The 21,814-nt window shown below is 46.2% G+C and overlaps 1 long non-coding RNA gene across 6 annotated transcripts in view; it reads left to right on the top strand.

Annotated features, from left to right (window-relative positions):
- LOC307215802 overlaps positions 1-21,814 on the top strand; it is a 204,670-nt gene that overhangs the window by 159,223 nt on the left and 23,633 nt on the right. For all 6 annotated transcript variants that reach the window (XR_013838613.1, XR_013838614.1, XR_013838615.1 and 3 more), the window contains one exon: positions 2,215-2,314. This is a non-coding gene — a long non-coding RNA (uncharacterized lncRNA). The remainder of the gene's footprint in view (positions 1-2,214; positions 2,315-21,814) is intronic.

The following is a 21,814-nucleotide window of genomic DNA, read 5'->3' as shown; positions in this document are numbered from 1 at the left end:
ACATGCTGTAAATTTTAGCTCAACGTTCCATAATCTGACATTTCGTTATGTCCTATATCCATTGCCCAGTGTATAATTGATCACCTGTTCATCTTTGGTTTGCCATTCTAGTAGCATCTTATTCATTTTTGACAGAACTTTATTATTATTATTATTATTATTATTATTATTATTATTATTATCTAGCAGGTCTCTTTCTGGTTGGGAAGTTTGAGTCATAGCCATTTTTCTTATCCAGTTTAAATACCTCATTAAGCTGATAGTATTGCAACCAGCTTCTTACCATTCCTGCAACTTCCTCAAACCTCTTTAATTTAATCTCACCATCCACTTCTGTTAATAAAATTCTAAATGTTACCCAGTCCTCTCTCATATTCCTTTTTTTAACCTCTATGCCTTGTATAGGCGAAAGCCATAAGGGTGTTTTCCTTCCCATCAAGTTTTTATATTTATTCCATACTCTATACATTTTTTCCTGATTACATGATTCAGGAAACCTTTATGCATTTTAGTTTTTCCATACCACAAATAGGCATGCCAGCCAAATTTATTATCGTGGCCTAGATCCAAAACCTGTGTGTTTCTCAGTGTCAATCACTCCTTTAACCAGCAAAAACAGGATGTCTCATAATCTTAAATCTGGCAGAGAGAATCCCCCTCTTCCTTTAGCATCTCTCAGAATTTTATATTTTATCTGTTAAATAGTGGGTTGACATAGCAGACGACGCAGCGATTTCTCCAAAGCAGCTCTTTCTTTGTAAGCTGGGACAGAACTGAACAGCAAACAGCTCAGCCGGCCTGCTTTTATAGGCAGCCGGCTGTCAACACTGTAGCAACAACAACCCAGGGTTTCCCGCCTAAAGTAACTGACGTGGACCTGAGTGAAAACTATATACAGTGGTGCCCCGCAAGATGAATGCCTCGCAAGACGAAAAACTCGCTAGACGAAAGAGTTTTCCGTCTTTTGAGGTGCTTCGCAAGACGAATTTCCCTATGGACTTGCTTCTTGCGAGTTCTTGCGAGTTTTTTCCCTTCCCCCCCCTTTTTCTAAGCCGCTAATAGCCGCTAATAGCGCTAATCCGCTAAGCCGCTAATAGCCGTGCTTTGCAAGACGAAAAAACCGCAAGACGAAGAGACTCGCGGAACGAATTAATTTCGTCTTGCGAGGCACCACTGTACACGATACTCCTGGTGGCCAGGATGAGAACTTCAATACATAACATTATCCTTGTCCCCCATCCCTGGCAGACAAATCTAGAAACATCCTTTTGCCATTCTTTAAAACATCCTGCATTGCTGATTGCCAGAGCTGTTTGAAATAAAAATAACATCTTTGGTAACACATTCATTTTTATGACTGACATCCTTCCCTTGATGAAAGTTTCATCCTTCCTCATATTTCAGTATTTTTAAAACTCTTACCAGATTTTAATATAATTATATTTAAATAAATTAATACTTCTTGCTGTTAACCATATTTCTAGGTATTTAACCATTTTCTCTGTTGTTAGACCAGTACTTATCTGTAGTTCAGTTTTAACATTTTCTCTCATATTTTCACCAACATTTTAGACTTAGTCTTTTTTAATCAGATACCTGCTACTTCTCCAAATTTTCTGATTCCTTCCAGTGCCTTTGGGGTTCTTCCCCAGATATCATCACGTGGGCTGGGTTTTCTGAAGCAATAAAACAGTCCTGTTGCATCTCGCTGAGTGTGGAGATATCCCAGGGGTTCCAGGGTGCAGGTTTCCTTTTGGAATGAGGGACTCTGGAGGCTGTGATATGTGATTTATTTATATGTATCTACAACGTGAGCCTGCACTGCAAGGGTTCACAGCCCTAACACCCCAAAAGGGTCTTGTTTCTCCTGTGCCTGCAACACTGAATTCAAACAGAGATCTGGCATGGATTCAAACCGAGGTCTCTCTGGCTCTCTGCTTGCTGTTTTCCTTCCTAGGCCACATCACTGCTCTCAGCTTTATTCCTCCCCACTATTTGCAAGTTGAGGAAGGAGCCCTGCCCACTCGCTGTCTCTCACGGAGCTCCTTCCTTGGTTCTCTTTGCACTTCACCAGGAGGCTAGCCTGACACTCGCTGAGTCCAGGGATTAAAGAGTTCTGGAACCCATAAATATTCTTTTAGCTAGTTCTAAAGGCAGACACTCCAGATGAACTTACCTCTTTCTTTCTCTCCCCTTTTTTTCTTTTCTTTTCAGCACCCTCAAGATATGTGGGCTCCATTCACTGCCACTCACTGTTCCAAGTTTCTTTCAGCAAGGCCAGTCTACATTTGTTAGATGATCTGTGTGGTACTAGGTAAGCAAACTGTACCTTTTAGATCAAAATTTACAAGTTATTAAAATGCATGTTGTCCTAGCTGTGTGAAAGCTACTTTTTCCACAGTGTTTAAATTTCAATGCTGTATTTTTAAAGGAGAAATTTTTTTGGATATCAATGTTTTCAAAGAATGGTTTTTTTTTTCTAGCTACAGTCTGAACAAGGAAAGAAGTAAAATATTTATTTTTCCTGTTTCAAGCTACCATCCTAACTTTACTGAACTTGGAATTAAATCAAAATGAAATTCCTTCAGAGTAATGGATATAATGGAATTGATGTCCTGCAGTTGCTTAGGTACCGCAAGGATGTGGGGCGGGAGGAAACACCCAGCTTGGGTAGGAACTGGACTCCCATAAACTTCTCTTGGCTTCTCCTTTATGTGCTGCAATGCTTTGACCACTTCTGCTTAGCTGGGCATACAGAAATGGAAGAGGGGAAGAAGGCTTCACCTCTTCTCTGTGTCAGGTGCAGGGGTATAAAAACTTTAAAAGGCCACTTCTCACATAGGCGTGTGGAGCAATTATAAGCAGTAAAGAGCCTTATTGCGTCACAGTGATGATGATATGGTCGCATAAGCTTTATATGGGCGCATTACATGTTACCCTCATTTGGCCAAAGTGTAATACCAATGCAACTAAATTATTCCACTACCAGTAATGTTAAATGTTGTGAACTCAAAAGAAACTTTGATTCTGTAGGAGGAAACAGTATTTTAATTTCTGGAGAAAAGTGAGAAGGGGTTTGGGGGAAATAGTGAAATAATCTAAGGTAAGCATCAGTTGGTGGTTTTAAATCTGTGGTGCTATACTAGGGTTTTTTTGCGGGGGGGCCGTCATGTTAAAATTAAATATATCGAACACATTTTTAATAAGAAGTAACATTTGATCTGTTTGTTGCTATGAAAAAAAACAAATGAGTGGCCTTTATTTGGCTTTATTGTACTTGGCCAGCTTTACTGCTTTTCTTTTGAAAGGCAACACGCTTTCTGAATGTCAAGTTAAAACATTCATTACAGGACTTGAATAAAATGCCAAATTAAGTTCCACATAATATTTCCTTTTGCGTAATAGCCACTTGCCTGATTGCTTCGGGTGAACAGGAAGTCTCACCAGGTGACCAGGCAAGGTCATCCAAGAGGAAACTTTTCTTCTGGTTTTTAATCTAGGTTGTCTGTGATTTGGAGAAAGATCAGCATCATAACATCTACAACCTACATGTTAAGTTGTGGGTTGACATAGCAGACGACACAGCGATTTCTCCAAGTAGCTCTTTATTTTGTAAGCTGGAATAGAACTGACTGCAAACAGCTCAGCCGGCCTGCTTTTATAGGCAGCCGGCTGTCAACATTGTAGCAACAACAGCCCAGCGTTTCCCACCTAAAATAACTGACGTGGACCTGAGTGAAAACTATCTACAGACCTGAGTGAAAACTATCTACAGTATCCCCCTGCTGGCCCAGGGTGAAACTTCACTACATAACACCCCTCCCCACCGAGATAAGGCGTTAGTTACAATCGTAATGGTTTCCTTATATACAGCACTACGCGTAATGGTTCAATTAGGCACAAAAGCATATCGGTTACATTTCCCATACTTAGACCAACAGTGATACATGTCCAACAACATAGTCCTTTAAATAAGTTGGGCGCTTGGGAACTCTGCCAGACTGCCGGGGACTGGTAGCCAAGTCCGGAGGGCCACACAGTTCTTGCTGAGGCTGTGGTGCGACCCTAGGTGGCGTTGGAACCAACTCCCCTGGATCCGCTGCTGTGGGTGGAGCCTCCGCAAGTGGAGTGATCTGAGTCTGTGGTAAGTCTGGCAGACCCTCTGAAGCGGCTTGGTTCGGCTCCACGCTGGCAGTTTGCGAGGGAGGTGTAGGTGGGGCCTCGCCATCTGTACGTGTCTCTTCTGGAGCCGCAAGCGCAGTTGGGTGCACCTCGGTAGTGTCCAAGTCCCCAACCCTGCGCCTAAGCTGGTCTATGTGCCGTCGCCACAAGCGTCCGTCTTCGAGTGCCACCTGGTACGAGCGAGGTCCAGTGACTCCCACTACTGTGGCTGGCACCCAAGGAATGTCCCCCACATAGTTCCGGGCAAAGACCTGGTTTCCTGGGACAAATGACCGTGGCACGATGGCACAGCCTGGGGGTTCAGCCACGGCAAAGTCCGGGTGTAGCCGGTCGAGCGGTAACCTGAGGCGGCGGCCCATAAGCAGTTCAGCAGGACTCCGCCCTGTGGCCGCATGAGGGGTGATGGGTTGCACGAACAAGTATTCGGCGACCCGCTCATGCCAGTCTCCCCGGTCCAGGCGCGCCAGTGCCTCTTTTGCCGAGCGCACCATTCTTTCCACTTGCCCGTTGCTGGATGGATGAAAGGGTGCCGTTAGGGCATGGTGGATGCCCAGTCCCAAAAGATACCGCTCAAACGTGCCTGACGTGAACTGCGGTCCGTTGTCAGAGACAAGGACATCAGGACACCCATGCGTTGCAAACAGGCCTCGCAGCACCCGGATGACAGCTTCGGTAGTGGTGGAGGGCATCAGGGCGACCTCCAGCCATTTGGAATAGGCGTCCACCACTACCATAAAGGTCCGGCCGTGAAAGGGGCCAGCCAGATCGATGTGCACCCTCGACCAGGGTGTCTTTGGCGTCTCCCAGGTGTGTCCCTTAGCTGCCAGTGGTGCAGGCATCGACTCTTGGCACGCTTGACAGGCGGACACCCAGGCAGTGATGGCATCGTCCATGTTAGGCCACCAGACGTAACACCGAGCCAACGCCTTCATTTTGACAATTCCCGGGTGGCCAACGTGCAGAGCCTTCAGGACGCACTGACGGAGTCCCTGGGGAATCACGACGCGGTCTCCCCACAGCAGACAGCCGCGATGAGCTGAGAGTTCATGTTGTCTGGTTGCGAAGGGCTGGAACTCCGATGCAAAAGGCCCTTGTGGCCACCCCCTCCACACCCAGTTGAGCACCCGGCTGATGGTGCGATCCTGGGCAGATGCGGAGGCCACAGTGGCAGCCGATACAGGCGCTGCCGGAAGATCCTCAATCAGAAGGAGCGATGAAGCTGGAGCCGGGTCTTCCACAAATGCTGGAAGAGGGCAACGGCTGAGGGCGTCGGCATGGCCCATCAATTTCCCGGGGCGATGGATGAGCCGGTAGTGGTAGGCAGCCAGGAAAACAGTCCATCGCAGCATGCGTGGCGAGAGGACCGGTGGAGTTGGACGATCACCGGCGAGGAGGCCCAGGAGTGGCTTGTGGTCAGTGATGAGGTCAAAAGTCCTGCCATAGAGGTATTCATGGAACCTCTTCACTCCAGCCACAAGTGCCAGTGCCTCCTTGTCGAGCTGGCTGTAATTCCATTCCGTCGGAGATAGCGTCCTGGAAAAGTAGGCAAGCGGTGCTTCTCTTCCGTCTGGAAAACGGTGACTAAGGACAGCACCGATGCCAAAAGGTGAGGCGTCGCAGGCAAGGACCAGCGGCCTGGATTCACTGTACTGTACCAGCACACTGTCTGATGAAAGGAGAGCCTTGACCGCGTTGAAGGCCGCCGTCTCCCGATGACCCCAGGCCCAAGGCGTCTTAGTGCTAAGGAGTCAGTGAAGAGGCTCAGCCACTGTGGCTTTGTGGGGCAGGAACATGTTATAAAAGTTCAGCAGTCCCAGGAACGCCTGCAACTCCGTCTTGTTCTTTGGGGTGGGGGCCTGCTGGATAGCGTGGATCTTGGATGTGGTCGGGTGAAGGCCGGAGGCATCGATAAGCCCAGGAACTCTACCTGTGGAACGGCGATCTGGCACTTCTCCCTCTTTACCTTGAGCCCGGCCTCTTGGAACCTGGTCAGCACGGCACGGAGGCGCTCGAACAGCTGCTGGTGTGAGTCTGCAGACACCAAGACGTCATCAGAATATGGTACCACGCCCGGAAGCCCTTGCAGGAGACGCTCCATAAGGCTTTGGAAGATGCCAGGAGCCACACTCACCCCGAACTGCAACCGGCGGCAACGGAATGCCCCCCGGTGGGTGACGATCGTCTGGGCTTCAGCAGTGGCATCATCGACTGGCAGTTGTTGATAGGCTTGGGCAAGGTCCAGCTTAGCGAAGACCTTACCCTCACCCAGGGAATGCAGCAGGTGTTGGACAACAGGAACCGGATAAGCGTGCTGCTGAAGTGCCTTGTTGATCGTGCACTTGTAGTCAGCACAGATTCTCACCGACCCATCTGGCTTGACAGGCGTGACGATGGGGGTTTCCCACTTGGCGTGGTCAACCTGCTCCAAAACTCCTTGGGCGATCAGTTTGTCCAGTTGTTCGTCCACCTTAGCCTTGAGAGCAAAGGGAACCCGGCGTGGCTTTAGCTTGATGGGGGCGACTTGTGGATCAAGGCTAAAGGAGATGGGCGTACCTGTATATTGCCCCAAGGTGCCGTTAAAAACCTCGGCAAAGTCTTTGACCAGACCCTCAGTCTCTGCGTTAGAGATGCAGTTGATGCCGGTGACTTCCAGGCCGAGGGCATCAAACCAGTCTAGCCCTAGGAGGCTTGGCCGCTGACCTTCGACCACCACCAACCAGAGCAGGCCCGAAAAATCCTTGAAGGCGACCTGGAACCGGCCAACGCCTACCACGGGAATGTCGTTTCCCTGGTAGTCTCTCAGGTGTACGCGGTGAGAGTCGAGTTGCCTTTTTGGACACTCTGGGTACCAGTCTTTTGATGGTGCTCCATGACACGATGGACAGGGCAGACCCGGTGTCGATCTCCATGTCACATGGAGCTCCTTCAATGAGCACCGTGACGTTCAGCTTGCGTCGCGTAGGCGAGTCGGTTTGGCCAATCGTGGTTCCAGACGGGCAGCGGCAGTTGGTGAGAGCGAAACAACTTTCCTTGGCAGACTGGAGTGAAGACTTGGACTTGTGAGTCGATGAAGGGGGGGTGTCAGACGGAGCCGATCAGCAGACCTTAGCGATGTGGCCCCTTCTGGAACACTTCCTACAGATGGCGTCTCTGAATCGACACTTGGCATGGGAATGGTTGCCTCCGCAGCCGGCACATTCCGGTTGGCCCTTGGACTTCTGTTGGAACTTCCTGCGCTCCCGCTTTGTCTGGTGCACGTCATCGTCTTCACTGGAGGATGCCTCATCACTGCTGGCCTCTTCATGATGCACCGGAACTGGCTCCCTAGCAAGACGCGGGCTGCTGGACTTGCGGATCTCCTGGGCGGAGCGTTCAGCAGCTTCTGAGGCCACAGCCTCCTCAATGGCTTTCTGTAGCGTGAGGTCTGACTTGGCAAGGAGACGCCGTTGCAGATGGATGTCCCGGACCCCGCAGACGATTCGATCCATCAGAGCATCGTCTAAGTCTCGGAACTCACAGTGCATTGCAGCCTGTCACAGGGCGGTGGTGTAGTTGTTGATTGACTCCCCCTCTGCCTGGTTCCGGTGGTAGAACGCATGGCGGGCAGCAATCTTGGACGGCTATGGTGCGTAGTGGTTGCGGAGCTTCTCTTGGATCGTGTCCCATGGTGTTGCCTGGACTGCTTCAGGCGCAACCAATGCTCGGGCCGTCTCAAACACCTCAGGCCCACAGAGGCTGAGGAATAGGCCCCGCTTCCGATCCTTTGATACTGCTGTCAGCTCGTTGGCTTGGAGGTAGCAGTCGAACCGAGCGAGGTAGGAGTCCCATGATTCAGAGGCTGGCGCAAACGGCGGTAGAGGCACAAGTGAAGCCATGATTCCGATGCCGGCTTGAAGGGCGATGGATGGAACACAGTGCTCTTAGCCAGAACAGTCAGCTCTGAATTAGTTCTGTCCAGTGATTTCGCTCAGTGATTTCGCTCTGTGATTCAGCTCAGTGATTCAGCTCAGTTCAGAGGCTGGCCGCATCTGGCTGTGCTCTGAGGTCCATCGATCCCACCTTCGTCGCCAGTGTTAAGTTGTGGGTTGACATAGCAGACGACACAGCGATTTCTCCAAGTAGCTCTTTATTTTGTAAGCTGGAATAGAACTGACTGCAAACAGCTCAGCCGGCCTGCTTTTATAGGCAGCCGGCTGTCAACATTGTAGCAACAACAGCCCAGCGTTTCCCGCCTAAAATAACTGACGTGGACCTGAGTGAAAACTATCTACAGACCTGAGTGAAAACTATATACAGTATCCCTCTGCTGGCCCAGGGTGAAACTTCACTACATAACACCACATCTCTGTGTTCCGGGGGGGGGGGTGTCTTTCTGGAAAGTGAATGACTGGAAGTGGGGTGGTTCTAAAGGATTTTAGCTCAGATTTGCTTCCCAAACCTACCCCCCCATGGACCCCTTAAAAATTGTGAATGGTCTTGGTGGACCACTTAATGATTTTTCTGCCTGTTATTAATGCTGTATGATTTTAATTGTGTTTTTATTGCTTATTTTATTTCTTTTATTTATTTCTTCTATATTTTATTATATTGCATTTTGTATTCCATTTCAGATTGTAATCCACTAAAAGGCAATTTAAGAAATTAAATAAGCAACAAATTTCAGTTAAAAAATGAATGTTAATATTTACTGTGGACATACAGTGGAGCCCTTGAATGAAACTTGTGGATTACTGGTGGTCCCTGGACCACAGACTGGAAACCCCTCTGCTAGAAAAACCTGTTACCACTCCAACCCTGGTTCTATTCTGCTTGAGGACAGACTGCTGTCTGTTGAATTCAGCAGAGCCATAAAGTAGCCTCTTTCCTGAAATACTCAGGTGCACAGCATGTGCAACATGGCATTGCTTGGTCAGGGTAGCAGAGTGCCCTCATACAGTAATCAGAGATGCAGAGACTAGATCAGAACTTTCCCAGAAATTGGGAATGGATTATTTGTTGTCAGAAGTGTTGAGTTGGTTACTTATATTCCCCCCCACCTGCGTCAGGAACCTGGCAGGTGGAAGAGTGGTTTAGGGAGCAAAGGTTTCTGGGTAGAGCTGTAAGGACCAGTTCCTGGAGAGAGTGCAATTGCACTCAGATTCTGCTTGTGGTCTTCCTACACACATCTGCTTGGCCACTGTGAGAACAGAATGCTAGACAAGATGGGTTTTTGGACTTATTGAACCCTGCTCTGAGAATCCTTACAATACCACCTTTTCACCAATTAATTTGAGTCAAAATACTTCGTAATCTAAAGATGGAACCCATGAATTGGCTAAATCTGCAGCTCTGGTTGAAATCCACAGGACTGAGTTGCATCCTAGAGTGTGTCAAAATCCCAAGGCAAAGTAAGAGTTGGACAAATATGAGTGATAGTCATCTGCCTCCATATTTCTTCTTGACTCTGTGATGTTTATTGTGTGTTGATAATTCTAAAGTTGTCATTGGCCAACAGTAAACCACACAATGAAGCTGGAGTTAAAACTATTAAAACTATTAAAACTATTATTTTAGTTGTCAAGGCAACAATGCTTACATACATGATTATGAAAAAGATTTATATAAAATGGCACATTAGGTCGTTATGGTAACTCCAATACTTTGAAAACACCAAACTGCCACTTTGGAGCATTGATCTCCCCGCCACTCCCTGGCCAACCCTAGTGATAGCTTGATTTGCAGATCGGTTTTGAATATGGCTTAACTTGAAATTTTTGAACCTGATATGGTTTTTGAGGGACGAACACAAACTCTGTCCAGTAGGAACAATCCAGCAAAGGGCAGAGCCTCGGGAAAAAGGCACCAGACCAGTTTGGGAGCAGAAAATGGCACCCGGTCAGTCAAGGTAAGACCATGGCAGCGCCGAGTGCCATAGCCATAGAGCTTGTGGGACAGACAATACAGGGCGATGGCTCAGACAGCAAAAGAGAGCTGAAATAGCTGAGCCTCATTTGTTCTGGGAGATTTTATTCCTCCTAGAGACCCAGAGAAAGAGAAATGTCAGATCAGGACCTAACGTGACAAACATACAACACACACACATCAAGCAAACTTTTCTCAAGAGGATATTGACCTTTAGTGAACTTTTCTATGAACCGGGGTTAGGTTTCAGGTTTTGTTGCATATGGTATTACAGGGTTTGGGGTTTTTCTAACAAACACAAAATGCAGGCTGTAATCAACATAGTGGTTTTAGAGATGTTCCATGAGCTTTGAGGGCACTATGCCAAACGCACAGGCTCTTAAGATTTTGACTGTGCATGGTTTTCCCACCTGTTGCCATAGCATTCCTGGGGGCTGCCAGGAGAGATGGAATGCTGCAGAAGTATTGTCTAAAGGAAACAGATACTTTATAAACACACAGGGGCATGTAGTATGTTTAAAGAGGGCCATTCAGCAGCTGGAGTTCTTCAAGGAGTGTCTCCTAGAGTATTTGTAGTGTGCAGACCACCACTATAGAGCACAGCAAAACAGCATGGAATGGATCCTCTTTCTTGGTTAAACCATTACTTCACTGTCATGGGTTTTGCCCCTGTAATTTTGCCTCATGTAGCTAAAAATCATTTATAGTGGTACCTCTAGTTACGAACTTAATTTGTTCCGGAGGTCCATTCTTAACCTGAAACGGTTCTTAACTAGAGGCATCCTTTCGCTAATGGGGCTAATTGTGTGCTGCACCGCCAGCACACAATTTCCGTTCTCATCCTGGGGCAAAGTTCTCAACTCAAGGTAACTCTTCCAGGTTAGTAGAGTTTGTAACCTGAGGCGTTTGTAACTCGAGGTACCACTGTATACCCCACATACCTTCACACATGGTATTTTTAAAAAGTTGTTTGACAGTTTTTTTCTGTCAAGCACATGGCAAGGTCCCAAGTTATGCAAAGTCACAAGTTATGCAGGCCTGCTCTGACATAATTTGCAAACTGAATGCTTCCAGTGTGTCACAAATCTAACTAAACATATATTTTCTATATTTCCCGTTTTCTGTATTTGAATTCAGCACTACCCTCATCCTAACCCCTTTTGACATATAGGAGGGTAGATAACTTCCCACTCTACCCAAACACTTTTTAAAACACTATCCTGGTATTTTCCTTTGAGGGAATAATTCAAAACAGCTGAATCTTTAACCCTGAAATTTGACAAACACACAAAGTTTAATTGGTAGCATGTGGTTGCCTGTTTTTTTTCCAAAGGGTTGAGACCTTGGCTCTTTTGGATCCCTCTATTCTGTACATTTCTTAACATTGGAACTGATAGTGATACAACTCTGGAACTATGTAATTTTTATGTTAATTTGTAATGGTTTCCTTAGTTTATATGTTTTCAGGCTCTACTGGCCTTAGTTTATATGTTTTCCCATGTCAGGGAAACTGTCCGCTTGCCTGCCCTGGATGGAGTTTAATTCACCCTGAAGGAGCAGGTATGCAGTCTGGGGGTGTTTCTGGACCAGCTCTGTCACTGGAGGCCGAAGTAGCTTCAGTGGCTAGAAGCACATTTAGCAGCCGTAACTTGGAGTGGCAGCTCTGACTGTTCCTGAATTGGGAGAATTTGGATACTGTGGTTCCGGCAGTGGTGGCTTCAAGGCTGGATTTCAGCAGTGCTCTTTGTGTGGAGCATTCCTTGCACTTGATCTGGATACAGCAGCTGGTGCAAAATACTGCAGTGTGGTTGCTGACAGGAGTGAGACCCTGTCAGCATATATCACCTCTGCTCAGAGATTGGCACTAGCTGCTGATTTGTTACCAGGCAAAGTTGTGTATCACTATTGGTACAAAAAGCCTTTCACAGCTTGCAGGGTCATCTTATCCCATATTTGCCCAGTCCACCACTTCAGTCAGCAGAGCAGGCACCGTTACAGGAGCCACACCTACACTTTGGAGCTCCCTGACTATTGACACCAGGCAGGTGTCTATTCTTTTCAGCACCTGCTTAAAACTCCCCCCCCCCCTTTTAGGCAAGGCTATCCAGACATGTAGAAGTTGACATGTTTGAATCTCTTCTTAGTTTACATGGTTCATGCTGGGATTGGGCTCATCCAAAGGGCAGATCAACTGGCTGCTACCTAGACCTTTCCGAGCTGTTGGCCAAGCCTGTGCCCAGTAAGCTGCCCATGAGCAGGTGGGAAAGACTCCCTGAGGGGTCTCTGCTGGCCCCTCTCTTAGCGGCCCCCCCCCCCCGCCTTTAGGGTCTCCCATATACTCTGACAACACCCCCCTCCGCTCTCTCAGCCCTAATTAAAAGTTCTTTCCCTAAGGCGAATGGGCATTTGGAGAGCTAGCTTGGAGATGAACCACATCAGTTCTTGAATGTAAGTTAAAATACACAGCTCTCATGTAAGGTCAGGGAAAGCCCCCCCCTCCCCGTATGTGTTTGTCCTGAAAACTTAGCAGACTGAAGCACCTACCAAAGAAAGGGGTGGGGGTTGGGGTGGGGGAGGGAAAGTGTGGAGGAAATGGCTGAAGCACTTGGCACCCCATTCCCCCCCAGGCTTTGCTCCTTTCCTTTGATCACCATACTGCTTGGATCTTCATACTGTATTTCTTTATATTGTATTCATATTGTATTTCTATATTGCATCTTTTTCTTAGAAGACATCTGAAGGCAGCCCTCTGTAGGGAAGTTTTTAAATGTTTAATGTTTTATTATGTTTTTATATATGTTGGAAGCCGCCCAGAGTGGCTGGGCAACCCTGTCAGATAGGCAGATATTATTACTACTACTACTAATGGAATAGGATGTCCCTATTTTCATCAGAGATGTGTTGGAGGGTATGGCATGCGTGTCCACAGTGTGCATGTGGAAGGCGAGGGGGCTCCACATCCTCTTTTTTGCTCTTCAAAATATGGCAACCCATTAAGGATGCTATCCTATACTCACTTACCTGGGAGTAAGTCCCACTGAACTCAGTGCACCTTATTTTGAGCATAGATGGGATTGCGCTATAAGGCACTTTAAAAATTTGACTCGCAGTCCCTGGGTTGCCCTGGCCATTCATAATGCATGCTGAATTTCGGTATATTTTTATATGGGTGTACTGGAACTTGGGCCAAACTTACCAGCGTTGTGAGTAAAACATGTAAATTTGCTAAAATCAATGTTGCATAGATGGAACATCCTAATTAAGTACAGAAGCACTCATAGAAAAAACACTGAGGGGAATATAGAATATTAATCTTTAAAATCGAGAAACACGTTAGCCTGCTTCCCAAACTATATAATTTCCACACTGTCTCCTTGTTGGTACTGAAAGATAGGCTCTCTCTCTTTTTCCTTTTTAATTGTGCATTATTATTACATGTCTTTCCCCCTCTCAGAAATAAATAAATCGCCATTTTGTGGCTGATTGATGACTAACAAAGACTGTGAGGAATAGAAAGTAAACTGTGGCATGGAAGGCATTTCAATGGGAATACAAGATTGGTGTGTTTTGTTTAGCCTTTTTATTGTTGCTGACTGGCTGCCTTTGCAAACGACTTTACAGTGTCTGGAAGGAGTCCAGGCCCAGAATCTGAGGAGCCAAACTTGGGCAAGTGCCACCAACGGTTCTTTTCTTTTGGCACTGATGTGTTCCTGGCAAGAAGCAAATACTACAGAGAGGCCTCTAACTCATTTCTCCATCAGAGCCGCCTGAATGTACAGAGACGCTAAACCAGCTGTGCTTTTCTCTGAATATTACCTGCAACCTTTTGCTATGGAGTGCAGAGTTGGAGCTGCTAAGGATTTCTCCCTACCAGTCTTGATAATTGATTACATGGTGAGATGGCAAACTCCCCCATATACAGTCTCTGATCCATTGTCACTGCAGGAAAGTTCACATTTTCTATGGGCATTGCCCTGTCCCTTCCTCTCTACATATTGTGGTGGATTTGTGACACGACATTGCACACAAAAACACATTCACACACTCAATCACCATATACTCTCCATCCATTTCTTTTTCTTCTTCCTTATCTTTTAAAATGAAAGACATACCAGGCAGCACATCCATTGCATTAGCAATTCATATTGATCTTTGATCAAATTCTAATTGCTTCTTTTATCCCTTACATGGTATTTTAATGTATTACAATTTGAATTCTATGGAATTAAATTGTAATACAATATAGCAGGGGTGGCCAACTCCCAAGAGACTGCGATCTACTTTTTTATGGCTACAGGGCCTAAGATCAAGGGGAGACAAACAGATCGCTGGGGAAACAAACAGCCTCACTGAGTGAACTCCTCTTCCGTTCTGCAGATCGTGCAACAGTGGAGGGTGGGGCAAGATTCTGTTTTACCAACACAAAGGAAAGGGACCCAGCAATTGACAGTGATCCCTGACCCACAGGGATCTACCTGTAGATCGCGATTGACCTATTGGACACTCCTGCAATATAGAATAAGTAATAAAAATATAATTAAAATCACACCACATCTAGCACAGCCATATTTCAGTTGCTACAATAGGCAGAAAAATCATAAAGTGGTCCCTGAAGGCCCTCAGCAATTTTCAAGTGGTCTATGGAAAAAGAAGCTGCTCATCCACTGAGACAGAGTAAAGCCTTTGTCCTAACCTAACACTAGAACTCATGGACATACAATCATAGAATTGTATAACAGGAAGGGACACTGGGGGTCATAGAGTCCAACCCCCTGCATTGCAGGGATTGCAACTAGATCATCCAAGACCATCCAGCCTTTACTTAAAAACCTCCCAAGGAAGGAGAGTCCACCACCTCTCATGGGAGTCCACTGTTCAACAGCTCTTAGCGTCAGAAAGTTCTTCCTGATGTTTAGTCGGAATCTCCTTTCTTGCAACTTGAAGACATTGGTTCAGGTCCTACCCTCTGGAGCAGGAGAAAAGAAGCTTGTTCCATCTTCCATGGGACAGACCTTTACATATTTGAAGATGGTTATCACATCTCCTCTCAGTCTTCTCTTTTCCAGGCTAAACATACCCAATACCCTCAACTGTGCCTTATAAGCAACGCTGAATTAACCATTAAGCAAAATAAGTTTGTCCTTAGGTCATCTAGCAGTTGGTCCCTTACCTTTCCCGCCCCGACCTGGCCACAGTGATCCATGCGACAGTCACCTCCAGGCTTGGCTACTGTAATTCGCTCTACGCGGGGCTGCCCTTGAAGCTGTCCCAGAAACTCCAGCGGGTGCAGAATGCTGCAGCGAGGCTCCTCACGGGGTCTCTGCCATGGGAGCATATTCACCCAGAGCTTTTCGAGCTGCACTGGCTCCCAGTGGAGTACAGGGTCAATTTTAAGGTGCTGCTTTTGACCTTTAAAGCCCTTCATGGCCTAGGACCCTCGTACCTACGGGACCGCCTCTCCTGGTATGCCCCGCGGAGGACCTTAAGGTCCATAGACAGCAACACCCTAGAGGTCCCATGCCCTAAGGAAGTCAGATTAGCCTCAACCAGAGCCAGGGCCTTTTCAGCACTGGCTCCGGCCTGGTGGAACGCTCTGCCTCATGAGACCGGGGCCCTGCAGGATCTGATTTCTTTCCGCAGGGCCTGTAAGACAGAGTTGTTCCGCCTGGCCTTTGGCTTGGAGCCAATTTGATTGCCTCCCCCCTCTTTCTTTTTCTTTTCTTCTCCTGTGATGAGGTTGCATTTTAATTGTTTTAATGTTGTATTTTAATCTTGTTTTTAAGTTGTATTCATTCAACTCATTTTTATTTGTTGCTTGTTAGCCACATTATTATTATTATTATTATTATTATTATTATTATTATCTAGAGAAGGGGGGCACCACAGTAATTTTCCATTGCTGGATTTTAAACATTAATGGTCACAAATTGCTCAGCTGCGTGTTCATTTTCTCAGCTGAAGTATACAGTGGTACCTCGGGTTACGTACGCTTCAGGTTACATACGCCTCAGGTTACAGACTCCGCTAACCCAGAAATATTACCTCGGGTTAAGAACTTTGCTTCAGGATGAGAACAGAAATCACACAGCAGCGGAGCAGCGGCAGCGGGAGGCCCCATTAGCTAAAGTGGTGCTTCAGGTTAAGAACAAATTAAGTTCTTAACCCGAGGTACCACTATATTTAAAATCCCAACAGAACAACTGTGCAACAAGGCAGGCAGGATGCCTTATCTCTACTAGGTAGAGGCCGAAGTGTTATGTAGGATTAGTTTTGAGGATGTGATCAAAGACTTTGCAATTAGAAAAAGGAGGATATATATTTTTCAAATATAAAGTGGAAGTATACAAAACTGAACATTATTTTCCATCTTACTGTAAGTTTTGTTTCATTTTAAAAAATACAAAATATGGTTTATTATTGTTTATATTTTGATTTAGATATATATGGGGGCACCAAGTGCTTAGTGCCTCTAAAGGTCTTTATCTAGCTCTTCTCATAAGGCTTGGTTTCCAAACCCTCAATCATCTTCTACACACGCTCCAGCACCACGACGTCCTTCTGACCACACTCAGGGTTGCCATATTTCTAAAAGTGAGCTTTTGTTGAGTTTTTTTGGGGAACATCTCTCCCCCCAAAACTAAAGTCTTTTGCAGCATTTTTCTTTTTAAAAAATCACCCTAGTTGCCATACAGCCAGGTTTTCCTGGACATTTTGCTGAGTCAGCAAAAACCTGCATTTTGACAGTCCAATTCCTGGATGTGTGGCAGCCCCCTTAGTACTATGACTTCCTATGATCAGGACACTAGACTTCAGTTGATGCAGCCTAGAATAGCTTTAGCTTTTTTTGCTGCTGCATCACACTATTGACTTATGTTAAGCTCGGGGTCTACAAATACTCAGAGATCCTTTTCCCATGTTCTGCTGGCTCCTGCAGCCAATCGGAAGCTACACCTTGGTTTTCGAACGGTACCAGGAGTCGAACAGACTCCTGGAACAGATTAGGTTTGACAGCCAAGGTACCACTGTTTGGCGAATATTAGCACGTGTTGAAATGGCTTGAGGGTTTGTTGAAATACTGGCACCATAGAACTAAGGGACTCTTGGGTGTAAATGAAACTCTTCCCATTGTAGGACATTTACTGCTGTATCAGACCCAGAGAGGAATCAGGTCAACCATGTTCATGGGAAACAAAACTCAGGAAACAAGTCCTATTTTGGGCATGGAAAAAAGAGCCCTTACCAGTTCCTTCCCCTTCACAGCCTTCCCACAAGTGTGGATCATCTCCTTGGCTAGTATTTGCCCACTGTGCCCCAAGGAGTTTACAGTTGATTTCCTAACACCTTTGACTTTGAGGTTAGAAAATTTGGAACACAACACCAGAGACAGCCCTACTGCGACACACATTCAGTTTCTTCTCATTATTAAATAGATAGCTAATAAACAGATAGCTGTACTTTTTATCAGTACAGTCATACCTCGGGTTAAATATGCTTCAGGTTGAGCACTTTCGGGTTGCATGTGCAGACGCTCAAAATGACGTCACGCGCATGTGCGGAAACGGCAAATCACAACGTGCAGGCGCGGGTTACGTTCGCTTCAGGATGCAAATGGGGATCCGAAACGGATCCTGTTCGTATCCAGAGGTACCACTGTATATAAATCCCGTCCAACAATGTATGCAAAAAGTTAATTTTAGTCTGAGAACTTGGTTGCTTGAAGCTTGTTCTTATAAATAATTGAGAGTGACAGTGCTTTAATACAAGAGAATTTGAATGAGGTTGGGGTTTGTTTGTTTGTAAGCATAGCATTTCCCCACCCCAGTCTGGAGAGTGAATAGAGGACTACCGTGATGTTAAGAGTCTTGTTAATTTTATGGCCCATTTTCACATGGAGATCAGCTTTTATTTTCCGCATCTGCCTTTATTCTCTGCTCCATCATCAGTAAGGTTTACTGAGCAGAAACAGTGGGAGTATTATGGGAAGAAATCTAATCAATGCAGCGCTGAGGGACAGTCCTTCAAAATTCTCCCTCATGGCCGTGTGCCAGATTGGAGGTCATTGTGAGGTTATCCTGTCTGACTTTCACACAAAAAACCCCCATCCAACTTCTCTCTCTGTGTGTAAGAAAGAGTGCTGGCAATCCGTGTGTAATAGAAACCTTGTTAAAATAAGTTCCTAATATACATGCACCTGTTATACCACCCTCCCTCGCACAAAAGCTGTGTTTCCTATTTTAAACGCTTTGCGTGTCCGTCTGCATTCCCGCCCGTCTGCACTTGGTCTGGTGTGGTGCAGCCAGAGCACTCGAATGCCAGACCTCCAGCGAATGTCCGAGGGGTGCAGAAAGTTGCCGCAAGCAGATGTCCGCAAACCTTGCCAAGCACTAATTTTCATGTCAGCCAGTTTGAAAGCTTCACTGGCTAATCCACATTTCATGATGCAGAAGAGACACCACATAAATGTGTGGCCTTATTAAGTATGTATTTCTTTCAGAGGCCTGCCCCTTTATCAGGTTGCCATGCGGGAAAGTGCATTGACAAAAACTGATGTGGCAGATTTGGAGGGGGGGGGACTGTTAATAGAATAACTTACCGTATTTTTTGCCCCATAGGACGCACCGGCCCATAGGACGCACCAAGTTTTTTGGAGGGGAAATAAAGGGGAAAAATATTATTTCCCCCCCAGGCGCTTGTGGGGCAGGCAGCGGTGAGAAGCGCTCTTCTCCCCACCGCCCGCCTGTAGACCAGGTCCAGGGACAGCGGGAAGACGCGCTGTACCTCCCCGCTGTCCCCGGAGCTTGCGGGGCTGGCGGCGGGGAGAAGCACGCGTCTCCCCGCCGTCAGCCTCTAAACCACATCGGGAGACAGCGGGATAGCGGCGTTCCGCCTCCCCGCTGTCCCCCGACCTTGTGGGGCTGGCGCTGCGGCTCTCCTGAAGCCTGGAGAGCAAGAGGGGTCAGTGCACACCGACCCCTCTCACTCTCCAGGCTTCAGCAAAAGCCTGCATTCGCCCCATAGGGCACACACACATTTCCCCTTCATTTTTGGAGGGGAAAAGATACGTCCTATAGGGCGAAAAATACGGTATGCAAAAAGATCTTTTTCCTCATGCAGTCAGCTCTCATTCTTCTCAAATTTTAAACATTTGTCAGATCCTGTACTTCCATAGGCTGTTACCTTGTGTCTGTGACTAACGTAAGTTGCCCAGTGGTGAAATTTATAACCCTCTGTGAATAGATTAATCTCCCTTTCAACCAGCAATAATTCAACTTGGTTACAGAAACGGGCCCTAGTTCAGTAAATGTACTCTTAGTACTGCCATCCCTTTGCCAAAAACTATCTACAGGTCTGCCACAACATGCCCCACCAAGGCAAATGCAGCCCACCAGTCATATGTTGCCGTCTGCCAAGTGCTTGACTGTTTTCTCAGTCCAAGGCAGGCTGCGTTGTGCCGGGTGGGTCACAGGTTGTGCAGACCTGACCTAAAACAAAATTTAACATTGTGAAAACACAGCATAACTCCTCCAGCAAGGGAGCACAGAAGCCAAAATGAAATTGGCCATTAAAAAGCCTTCCACTTTTTAGAGAAAAGAGCCTCAAGCTGATGTCAAATGAGATTTAATTTTCAAAAAGTATAAAAAGCCCAAGGAGTTTTGATTAAAAAGTTTTTCCTGGGGCAATGAATTTTAATGCTATTTTCTTAAAGAGAAATTTTTAGATGGGTATCTTTCCATATCTCAGTCAGCACCAGTTTGAAGCTCCTGTCCCATGTGTCCCTCTCACCTTGGAGCCGCCCCTCCTCATTTTTGTTTCCCTGGTTCTTTTAAACTTTCCCTTTTAAAATATGTGCACAGGAAGTGCTCCAGCCTTGGGAAGAGGAGACACCTTTCATCTTCTCTAAACTGGACTACCAAGGTGTTTACCAGAAGGAAGAGGGATACCGGCTATGCTGAGCACTTTTGTGGATTCACTGCTGGACCCACTCCAGCATTTGAAGCCTGCTGGTAATATCTAAGCTGCCTTTTCCTTTTCAATGGAGGTTGGTCTTCAAGTTGCCTTCAACATCCTCAGCCTGTACTCAGCCAGCCCTCACCTGCCTGCTTACTTACACCCTGTGGCACTGGCGCTCAGCTTCCTCCTCAGCGTTGCCATTATAGAACTTTGCACCAGGGACAAAACTAGAATATTTGTTGTTGTTGTGTATTAAATTGGTATCATTTAAAATTTACAGGGCAGTTCACAACATAAAAATACAAAATACATAATAAAACAAAAACAAGCCAATAAACCGCCTCCCACAAACACATTTAAAAAGCCATAGAGTGTTAATCAGGCTGGTTGAAGAGATGCGTTTTCACCTGGCACCTTAAGATATGTGATGAAGGTGCCGCCAGGTGAGCTTCCCTTGGGAGAGCATACCATCAATGGCCAGCCACTGCAGAAAAGGCCAGTTAGCTGGCTCTGGTTCCACCTCCTGTTGGCTTTCTGCCTTTCACTCAGTCCCAGTAGGTGCAGCCACCACTGTTTTTGTTTAACCCTTGTACATGACGCTTCCAGACAGGGCCCTTTATATATTGCAAGATCCATTTTGTCTGTGTGTGCCTAGCCTGTTAGCTCCCATACATTCCCATTATTTCAGCCATAATATTCTTTACTGTTCCACCACATGCCATCCATAGCAATGGACAAAGTTTGATTGCCTCCCATTCAGAGTGAAGGCAATGCAGAAAGGTTTCGTAGTGGGGTTTGGGTGTGTGTCCTCCTTTTTGCCCTCAGGGATGTCATGTGGCCACATCTCTGTGTTGTGCTGAAAGAGAAAGTGTATAGTTGGCTTGGAAGTTGCATAACTATTTCCTATTGGTGTTACTGTCTCTATGTGGGGTTTATTGTGGGGCGTGTGCACATGGCACGCTGATATCATGCAGCCCCAGGCCCCCTCAATCACAGGGGCAAGGCAGCGAGCATGGTTGTCTGTCTGGTTGGTTACAAGTCATTTTGGAGTGTCCTGGGCAATATAAAGGGGACTAACAAATTCAATAAATTATAATAATATCACAGTTGTGAACAAATACAGAAAACTGAAACACCACAAAGGGAGCTGTTTAGCTATTTTAAAATCTCAGAAGCCCAACTTTTTGCATCAAAAATAATTCAAAAATAGCCTGGAGCACTAATTTGCTTGTGTAGCACCAGCAAGTACTGTATAGCACAAAAGATGAGCCTCAGGCAAATGAGATGGGGTGATGAGTGGAGACAGAGTAACAGAATATTGAACCTCTGTATTTGAAACTCCTAATGACAAAAAATCTAAGAGGTCTGATACACATTGTATATTAAACTCCCCTTTTCCTTTCCCCCAATTGCTATAGCACCACACTGCAGTACATTGAACTTCTTGCTAAAACTGTTTTCTAATAACTGAGCTTGAGGCATGATTGTTATAGACCATTACTCAATTGCTCAGCTTGTTGACATGCATTGGGTCATCTTTGTGGTGGATGTCAACCCCAATGTTTCTTCTGCTAAGAAAGCACTGGTGACTAGTATAACAAACCACACAATTTGTATGGCATAATCTTGCAATCACTTTCCCTGTGACAGACAGCTACCATTTCCAGGAATCAGTCTTTTGCTCATGAGTAATAGCTATGAACTCTATTCAGCATCCTGGTTAAACACAGGGTTCAGGAGCAGCTGTATGACGTGAAGAGCCTGCTTCTACTTGGTTAGG

Source organism: Podarcis cretensis, assembly GCF_951804945.1.
Source record: "Podarcis cretensis genome assembly, chromosome: 5".
NCBI classification, from domain to species: Eukaryota; Metazoa; Chordata; class Lepidosauria; order Squamata; family Lacertidae; genus Podarcis; species Podarcis cretensis.
The sequence above is the reverse complement of the archived record's forward strand: the minus strand, read 5'-3'. Positions and strand labels throughout refer to the sequence as shown.